Here is a 10969-nt window from a genome sequence, read left to right as displayed (position 1 = left end):
CAAGATTAAACTACAACAGAGGAATTTATGTATTTGTTTTAACAAAACAAAATGTATAATAACCGTGTAAAACTCTTGAACCGCTGAAATCACTTTTTAAATACGACCACACGACGTTCAAAAATGGCGAGAATTCTGATGTGTCCATAAACGTCTCTCGCTCACCTGTCACCTGACAGTGATTGGACGAAGAAGGTGTGGGGAGGGGTTTGGAGATTCGCGTCCTGTGATTGGCTCGGAGCAGAGCGGGCGCTTGACTTGACCCGTTTCAAAGGTGGCCGGGGTTAAGCAAGCAGCTTGCGTTGGAGAAAAACGCTAAAAAAACAAACAAGTAAAGGCGGTGTTACTGCGTTACCGACGCCAGCCCGCGTCCCGTGAGACGCGGACACGGAATGTGGTGGTTTTTGTTGTCTGCAGGAAGCGAAGAGAGCTGCTTTTCTCGGCGTCTAATCGGATCAGCTCATGGAAAAAAGCTGGGACTGAACAAACCTGTGTGAAACCGGAATCACCCCTTAAAACACTATAGCTGTGTCGGTTAAGGTTCAAGGTGAAACCCGCCGTTTAAAGGTAGGCCGAGATCCCAGAACACAAAAATCGTAGTTCATATCTTTGACGTGGAAATATGAGGTTCACAATCAATGTCTCAGGGTCTGAACCGTTTCAAAAGACGCGGCTACTTTTAACCCTCCTCCTGTGTTAGGTTTCTGGTAGCATCCCCAGTGTTAACGGGTCGGTTTCGACCCGTGTCTTAAATCAGCTTTAAAATACACCAAAAACAAAAATTTAAATTCCAATTCTTTTTCTCATCTCTTGGTTACCTTGTAAGGCTTCCTTATCCATGAAAATGTTGGATTTAAAATTTTTTGTTGTGGTTCTCTGGGCCTTTTTATTGTTATTAGTATACTTCTCGATTTCAATAAAAAACAGAAAAATTAACCTCAAGAGAATAATATAAATAAATTAAAGGATGTTGTGTTACCAGAATATTGGTAAGGGGTATAGAACACATCTCTGAAATGAATTTGTTGATTTATTTTTTTCATTTTAAAATTTTTAACTATAGTAACATCTATGGTGTTATGGGTCATTTTCGACCCATATATATTTTCTTCAAAAAAATGCAAAGAAACAAAAAAATGTCAGCAATAGGACTTTAAAATGAACACACTGAAACACAGGACAGGTCATAACACAAATATCATTGGCCATCTTCTGGTCATACGCTGGCAAGTGTAGGTGGCTGTCAGCTTGTCCAGGTTGTCCACTCCTCCTTTGTTTTTATTATAGTCAAGGATTATTGTAGGCTTTTTATCACTTCATGATGACACAACTGCAGCTTTGTGAAGAGTAGACAGAAGTATCACATTCTGTCTTCTTTTTGGACAATATGAGACAACAGTGGTGGTGTCTGTAAATGCAAACTTGGAGGAAAGTGGAACCCTGTCTTTCACCTGCACGATTTCAGCAGGCAACTCAGGTTTATTTTTCTTCACTGTGCCCACCATGGTAAGTTTCCTCTTGGGAAGTTCTTGTCCGAAGTCATAGGTGGTAAAAAAAATGTCACAAGTGATATTGTGACCCTGCAGTCCAGTGGTCATGTCAAGGACGTGACTGGACATGCTCATCTTTGTTTGTTTTGTTTTTTGGAGCAATACTGGACAAATGAGCATTCCCAGAAGCTCACATGATTGGGGAGGAGGTGGCTGTCATCGTGTTGGCTGACAATGCATTTATGATTTAAATTTTGGCTATAATTATTGATTTGTAATCTTATTTTTATACCCGGGTCGAAACCGACCCTAACACTACAAAGGACATAATTTTAACTAGAGCATTTTATAATGCAGTGAAAAAAAATGTTTTTGTTGAATTTTGTTGAAATCAAGGTTCCTGACAAAGTCAAGAAGCCTTGATGCAAAGAAAAAATTTTAAGTGATTATTTTATGCATTTAAAAACTAAAACGGGTCGCTGGCGACCCTAACACAAGAGGAGGGTTAAAGACGCGCTGTGAAAGTAGTGTACCTTCTGTGACTGACCGCTAGGTGTCGCGACATATCAATAAGACATTTGCATCGTCTCCTTTTACGTGCTCACAAATAGGATTTATATCTACCAAAAAATACAATTACATTTATTTGTGAGTTATGTATTACGTATACAAGGACTATAATTATTTGTTTTTATTTTTATTTATTTATTTATTTTATTTGAACATGATGTAGGTATTTTTATTTTTTTATCTGAGCGGACCACTTATCTCCTTGTGTGGAGATGGCTGGTGATCAGGTGATCCAAATTTTGTCAAACCTGCCAAACCTGGTTGGGCTCGGAGCACCAAGGATGGACGCCTCATCCTGGCAACAGCTGAACACCATGACACATGGCTGTTATTGAAGATACCTGTAGGGGGCAATGTTCCTCTGTCTTGGATGAAGTTTGCTCAACTCCGCTGCCACCTGACCACAATCAAATGGGGGTGTCATATGAGGACAGGGATGGAACGTGCAGAACTCCTGTAAATGGTCCAAAGCACTGGATTGCATTCAATGATTCACAAAACACACTGATGGCTGCCCACCAACAAGGCAATTGGAAGTTCACCGTCTTGTAGAAGGAGCCAGGGATAGAACCGCCAACCTTCTGATTTGAAGGAAGCCAGTTTCACCAACTGTAGCTCTTCATTGTAAAAACACGAAACTTGAATGTCATCAGGTGATAGGAGACTTCCAGGAGATGCCAGCAGCCCCTGTCCTTTTAAAGAATATATGCTTTCAAGAGAAATGCAACTTTGTTTGGATGTGGAACATATTTTATGTTGGACACAATGCATTGCTCGCTCCTTTGCCATGTGCACCTTTTTTTCCCCCAAACGTGGTTTTCACACTCCTTCCAGGTAATTACAGGGTGAAGACATTCCTTCACTGTGATACTCTGCAGCTCTCAGAGAGGTGTTTGTTTAAACTTGAAGATACTTTGCTGGTACATCAAGACAACGGGGGATGGGGCCAGGGCACAGGTATAGAAGAATGTGGTGGAAACAGGACCTCCCCGTGTGACAGCAGCCTAAGTGAGGATGGGTTGGTGTCACATGATTCTCTAATAGAATTGAAAAGCTCAATTTTATTGTCATGACACTGTGCGAGTACAGGGCAACAAAATGCAGTTTAGCATGTAACGAGAAGTGCAAAAAAGCAACAGGCTCAGATCGAATAAATAAATAAAGTCTGAGATGGTGTGTTACGTCAGTGATATACTGGTGATTTACAGATTGATTACTATGTACATATTATACAGATGGATATATGCATTATGCATATACGCAATCCGCATATGCAGATTGATTACTATGTACATATTATACAGATGGATATATTTATTAAATGTGATCAGAACTATAGGTGGAACCTTTGAACATAAATTACAAGAGAAAATGTACAGATAAATTATAATATACAAAACATACAGTTGAAATGGAAAGGAAATGGCGCATATTGGAATAAACATAATCAGTAGCTGCCTAGAGTTACTAACTAGTGTGGTATTGTCTAGTAGTATGTTCGTGTTTGGGGCAGTCTAGGGATGCACATGATCAGACAGCGGCAAACCAGGGTGGTTAAAGAAAGGTGGTTCTTCTTCAGTGTCCTCAAGAAGAAGAGGCATTAGTGAGCTTTCTGAAACCAGGCTGGCGGTATTGGTGGTCCAGGACAGGTCTTCAGAGATGTGAGTCCCTAGGAGCTTGAAGATGGAGACATGCTAAAGATTCAAGATTTTCGTGTGTCAGGCACGATGACATTTTGCCGTGAGAACTCCCATCTTGGAGTATGAACAGGATGATAAATAGACAAGTTATGTACATGGTGTATCTTCTTCTTCTTTGTCTTTCAGCTTTTCCTTTCAGGGGTCGCCACAGCGAATCAACTTTCTCCATCTAACCCTATTCTCCATATCCTCCTCTCTCACACCGACTGCCTTCATATCCTCTCTCACTACATCTATAAATCTTCTCCTTGGTCTTCCTCGAGACCTCTTGCCTGGCAGCTCCAATTCCAGCATCCGTCTACCAATATATTCTCTATCCCTCCTCTGTACATGACTGAAGAACCATCTCAGTCAGGCCTTTCTGACCTTCTCTCCAAAACATCTAACATGTGCTGTTCCTCTGATCCTCTGCCATACAGCATTGCTGGTCTCACCACTGTCTTGTACACCTTTCCTTTCATTCTGGCAGATAGTCTTCTATCACATAGTACCCCTGACACTTTTCCTTAATCACCCGGACCTGGTGTACATCCTTTCCATCTTTATCTCACTGTTTCGCCAACCTGTATAGATCATTCTCACCCTCCTTACTATCCAGTCGAGCATACAAGTCATCGTATGCCCTTTGTTTTGCCTTTGCTACCTCTATCTTTACCTTTCGCCGCATCTCCCTGTACCCTCTTATAACTTACCCTATGTTCCTGTCTTTTCTGTAAAAAGTGTTCACTCCAGCCGTTTCCATCCTTTTTGCAAAATATTCCACCATCTGTCCCTCTGTGTTCCTATCCTGTACATCAAATCTGCCCATCACTTCTTTATCCCCTCTATTGCCTGCACCAAAATGCCCATTGAAGTCTGCACCAATTACCACTCTCTCATCTCTGGGGATATTCTGCATCACTTCATCTAACTCATTCCAGAACTTCTCCTTCTCCTCAAATTCACATTTCATCCACGGATGATAGGCACTAACAACATTGAGCATCACACCTTCAATTTCCAATATCAGACTCGCAAGTCTATCTGATTTTCTTTTCACCTCTAGAACATTCCTAACAAACTCCTCCTTCAAGATAACTCCTCCTCCATTTCTCTTCTTGTCAGTACTATGATAGTAGAACTTGAAGCCTGCTCCTTAGCTTCTAGCCTTACTACCTTTCCACCTGGTCTCCTGGAGACACAGTATATCCACCTTCCTTCTCTGCATCATGTCGACCAACTCTCTATCTTTTCCTGTCATTGTCCCAATATTCAAAATCCACACTCTCAGTCGCAGACTCTTGCCTTTGCTCTTCTCTCTCTACTTCCGAACATGCCTTCCTCCTCTCCTTCTTTGACTTACAGTTGCTCAGTTTCCATTGGTTTCTTGTAGGTCATCGGCACCAATGGCAGTCGTTAATCCGGGCCTCAACCAATCCTGTTTGATCTGGTTATTATGATTGATTCGCATGTTTGGTTTTGGCAAAGTTTTACGCCGGAGGCCCTTCCTGATGCAACCCTCTGCATTTATCCGGGCTTGGGACCAGCTCAGGGAGACACCGGCCGTGCCCCCCCGAGGCTGGCCTGGGGTGATACCGGACCATGCTGCCCTGAGGCTACATTATCAACTGTGTGTGCCATAAAATATTCACCAATGTCAAAAGACATTGAAAAGATTATTAAACAACACAAGTATACAGTTGATTCTGATCCTGCACTGAAGAACTGTTTTTCAAAACCGCCCAGGGTGGTCTTAAAAAGATCACCCCAATTTGCATAACAAGCTTGTGAGGGCTGATCTCCCTCGAGAACCACCCCCTATTTTCATAGTTCTATCCCCAATGGTAATTACCTATGTGTTCGATGCCAACAATGCCATTTTAATTATAAAACTAACATTTACAAACATATATATAGACACACTCACACGTACTTGTACACACATTGATACAGATTTATAGATAAACACACATATGTACATATATAAATATATATGCAGATTTATAGCTATACACACACGCATACATATGCATACATATATGTATGTGCATATATGCACATATGCACACATTCAAATATATGAATATATATTAATATATACATTTACATACATATATATACATAATTACCTCCAGAAAACATACATAAATGCATATTTACACAATTACACAGATATTTATATACCCATCTATCTATCTATCTATCTATCTATCTATCTATCTATCTATCTATCTATCTATCTATCTATCTATCTATCTATCTCTATCTATCTCTATCTATATCTATCTATCTATCTATCTATCTATCTATCTATCTATCTATCTATCTATCTATCTATCTATCTATCTATCTATCTATCTATATAATTATACATATTTGTGTACATATAAACGCATATATATTCACATTCACGTACTTTATTTTTCGGATTATATGTCGCTCCAGATTATAAATTTAATGCATAATAAAGAATGACAAAAGCATACAAAGTCACACTGGGGTATAAGTCGCATTTTTGGGGAAATTTATTTGATAAAATCCCACACCAAGAAAAGACATTTCATCTTGAAAGGCAATTTACACTAAAAATAGAATAGAGAACAACAAGGCTGAATAAGTATAGCCTAGTATAGCCTATATGGCGCATAAACAACAAACTGAGAACGTGCCTGGTAGGCTATGTTAACAACATATTACGGTAAGTCATTCAAATAACTATAGCATAAAGCACATGCTACAACCAAACAATCAGTGTCACTCTTAATCACTTAATCCAACGAAATCTTTTTCTTCGGTATCAGGAAGTCTGGAGTGGCAGAGAAGTATATTGTATGAGGAAGTCTGGAGTGGCAGAGAAGTATGTTAGACTGGTGCAGGACATGTATGCTAGCTGTGAGACACTGGTACGGTGTGCTGTAGGGGTAGCAGAGAAGTTCAAGGTGGAGGTGGGACTCCATCAGGGATCAGCTCTGAGCCCCTTCTTGTTCGCAATGATGATGGATAGGCTGACAGATGAGGTTAGACAGGAATCCCCATGGACCATGATGTTTGCAGATGACATTGTGATCTGTAGTGAGAGCAGACAACAGGTAGAGGAAAATCTAGAGAGGTGGAGGTATGCTCTGGAAAGGAGAGGAATGAAAGTTAGTCGCAGCAAGACAGAATATATGTGTGTGAACGAGAGGAACTCGGGTGGAGCGGTGAGGGAGTGGAGATCAAGAAGCTGGAGGATTTCAGGTACTTAGGGTCAACAGTCCAGAGCAATGGAGAGTGCGGAAAAGAGGGGAAGAGACGGGTCCAAGCAGGTTGGAATGGGTGGAGAAAAGTGTCAGGGGTACTATGTGATAGAAGACTATCGGCCAGAATAAAAGGAAAGGTGTACAAGACAGTGGTGAGACCAGCGATGATGTTTGGACTAGAAACTGTTACAATGACCAAAAGACAGCAGGCAGAACTAGAGGTTGCAGAGATGAAGATGTTGAGGTTCTCTTTGGGAGTGACTAGGATGGAGAGGATCAGGAATGAGTCTATCAGAGGGACGGCGCATGTTCGATGTTTTGGAGAGAAGGTCAGAGAAGCCAGACTGAGATGGTTCGGTCATGTACAGAGAAGAGATAGTGAATATATTGGGAGATGGATGCTGGAATTGGAGCTGCCAGGCAAGAGGTCTCGAGGAAGACCAAAGAGAAGATTTATGGATGTAGTGAGAGAGGATATGAAGGTAGTTGGTGTGAGAGAGGAAGATACAGAGAATAGGGTTAGATGGAGAAAGTTGACTCGCTGTGGCGACCCCTAACGGGAAAAGCCGAAAGAAGAAGAAGATCACTTCTGAGCAACTCCGCCAACTTCGAAGGTAGACAATGCGCAGCTTCCTCTTCTGCCGGTACGTCGCTGACGTCAGAGTCATCGTCAGTTGCAGCTCCAATTATTCCAGCCTTTCTGAATCCCAACAGGATGGTGTCCTTGCTTTGATAGAGAAGCGATTGCGTTGCATGAAGCGGTAACACCAGGAAGGTCCTCCCGCAAAGTCATTTATATTCATCTCCTTGGCAACTACCTGGGTGTGAAGACACAACTGTACTGTTGACAAGCCTCTCCCAGCAGCACGTTATTCAAGCATCCATGTGTGACCTTGTTCCTCGAGCTGCCACCTAGCTTTTAGCCTGCGATTAGCTTTTTTAGTTTTCTTCATTTTAGTAAGAGTAACCTCCGCTTTTCGCCAGTCCCTTACAAGTTTCTCACTAACTTTAAACTTTCTTTCTGCTGCTCGATTGACGTTCACGGATGCATATTTCACTACTTCCATCTTGTAACCTGCAGAATATGATTTTCTTTTCGGTGCTATTTTTGTTCAGCCCTTCTCAGTTCTTTTTATAAGTTACCATGAATATTTAAATGTTCAATTTTCATAGGTACAGAAGTAGCAGGTAGCATCTTTTTTTCACAACACACTTCTGCTATGACCCGCCTCCGCTGAGTTTTCATTGGTTGGCGTGTGTGTGTGTGTGTGCGTGTGTGTGTGTGTGTGTGTGTGTGTGTGTGTTTGTGTGTGACAATTGCTGTAATATTAAAGACACACGCAGACACAGACAGACACACATCAGAGCCAGAGAGCTCAATATTTTCACACATAAGTCGCTCCAGAGTATAAGTCGCATCTCTGGCCAAACTATGAAAAAGAAACAGTGACTTATAATCCGAAAAATACGGTATATACATTTTTATATACATCTGTATACATATTTATACACATATTTTCATATATGTATCAATTTACATATATTCATATGATTATACACATACTATTTACATTGACAAACATATAAACATAAACAAATGTTTATACACATATACATATATAAATACAGACATATACACATTTACATATATACTTACATATACATGTATATTTAAATATTCATATATATTCGTATACATATTTACATATTCACATATAAACAGATACACCCATATACACATATGTGCATATATACATATATACTTACAAATATGTATACATATGTATATTTTCACATTTTTATTCATTCATATATATGTATATATATATATATATACACACACATCAATATACTGTATTTTCCACACTATAAGGCGCACCAGATTATAAGGCGCACCTTCAATGAATGGCCCATTTTAAAACTTTTTTCAAGGTGCACCGCATTATGTAGCATAGAATAGAAGCAATAGTAGCTGCTGGGGTTGTATGCATCCACTAGATAAAGCTGCGCTAAAGGGAATGTCAACAAAATGGTCAGATAATTCAGTCAAACTTTATTAATAGAATACAAACCAATGTTCTGACAACTCCGTTCACTCCCAAAACAAGTTAGTGCATTCACATTACAGTACCGTATGTACAGTTTGCTATTACCGGTATTTGCACAGCCTTCGTTGAAAGCAATGTATTTCCATCTCAATTTGTCACAGTTCAAGGCTTTTCATAAAACGAAAGCACCAAGAAGGACCGCCTCTATATTCATTGACGTTAAATTTGTGTGCTAACGCTGTTAGCTTCATTCAAATAGTGACTGTGGTAACACTTCTCTAACTGTAGCCATCTTGCTTTGTTCCCTCAGAAACTGTTGAGTCTTCTTAACTTGGTGCAGGTCATCTTGTTGCTTCCTCCACTTCCGCACCATTGATTTGTTTATGTTGAATTCTCTTGCTGATGCTCTATTCCCATGTTCTACTGCGTGACTGATAACCTTGAGTTTAAACTCAAGGAGCCGTTTTGGGGTCTTTACACAAACACACACAAACACAAATGGAAAGGAAAATGCACGCATAGTGCAGTGATATATCCCAGCATGCACCGCGCGCTACTTCTTCTATGGGATGAAATGGAGTAGGCAGCTGCTTCCCGTAGTTCCAAGACCTCTCGCGCCTCAATATTGATCCATATATAAGGCGCACCGGATTATAAGGTGCACTGTTGGTTTTCAAGAAGATTAAAGGCTTTTAGGTGCGCCTTATAGTGCGGAAAATATGGTATATATACATGTATATATATATATGTGTGTGTGTGTGTGTGTGTATATATATATGTATATATATAGGTTGGAACGGGTGGAGAAATGTGTCGGGGTTACTATGCAATAGAAGACTATCAGCCAGAATGAAAGGAAAGGTGTACAAGACACAGTGGTGAGACCAGCGATGCTGTATGGCCTAGAAACAGTGACAATGACCAAAAGACAGGAGGCAGAACTAAAGGTTGCAGAGATGAAGATGTTGAGGTTCTCTTTGGGAGTGCCCAGGATGAATAGGATCAGGACTGAGTCTATCAGAGGAACAGCACATGTTAGATGTTTTGGAGATAAGGTCAGAGAACCCAGACTGAGATGGTTCGGTCATGTGGGATAAAGGAGGGATAGTGTATATATTGGTAGACGGATGCTGAAGCTGGAGCATCCTGGCAGGAGGTCTCGAGGAAGACCAAAGAGAAGATTTATGGACATAGTGAGTGAGGATACGAAGTGAGCGTGAGTACTCTGCCAGGTAATGGGGGATGGTAGCCTGCAAGGGGCGGAGGGTTTTGGGGGAGAGATTGCCTTTACAGCTCTTGGGCAGATGTTGTCTTTCAGCTGAGATGTGTGAGTTTTGATGGTCCTGTGTCACTTTCCTGATTGAAGCTGCACAAACAGGCTGTTGCCGAGGAAGGTGGAAACAATGAAAATTGCAAAAAATAAGGCATGCAAGTGCGATGACACCAACAAGTATTAAAAAGTGTCTTGAAGTCCACTTAGCATATGTGCAAAGAATCAAAGTATGGAAAAGTCACTCAGAAATCACATTCTACAGATTTTCAAAAAAAAGAAACCAAATATCAGAGAAAATTGTCCATTTTGTCCGATCGCCATACTGGCCAAGGGCTTCCCTTTTAGCAACTGTGAATCTCTTGATGGGGCATTAAAATGAACTCCTTCTCATGCCACCTTTGACGACAATGTTTGTGGAGTTTGGTCATTGTCCCTGATGGGAAAAGGTGGGACGATGTTCTCAGTGCAGCTCTTCTTGTTAGGGTTCTTGGAATGACTTTTTCTCTCATTCCACGGCATTCTAAAGTTCTCTTTCGTCTCCTGGCGTTTTTGGTCTGCGAGTGCTCCAGATGGAGTGGGTGCTGATCGGTCTTGAAGAGGGTTTCAACTTGGCCCTGAAGGGACAGAGGAACACGGTCGAGTGACCTTGTTGGGAATTTGACTACATTTG

This window comes from Fistularia commersonii, chromosome 11 (genome assembly GCF_037954325.1).
Source record: "Fistularia commersonii isolate RoL2024-O1a breed Wild chromosome 11, RoL_Fcom_v1.0, whole genome shotgun sequence".
Lineage (NCBI taxonomy): Eukaryota > Metazoa > Chordata > Actinopteri > Syngnathiformes > Fistulariidae > Fistularia > Fistularia commersonii.
This window is presented reverse-complemented; position numbering follows the sequence as displayed.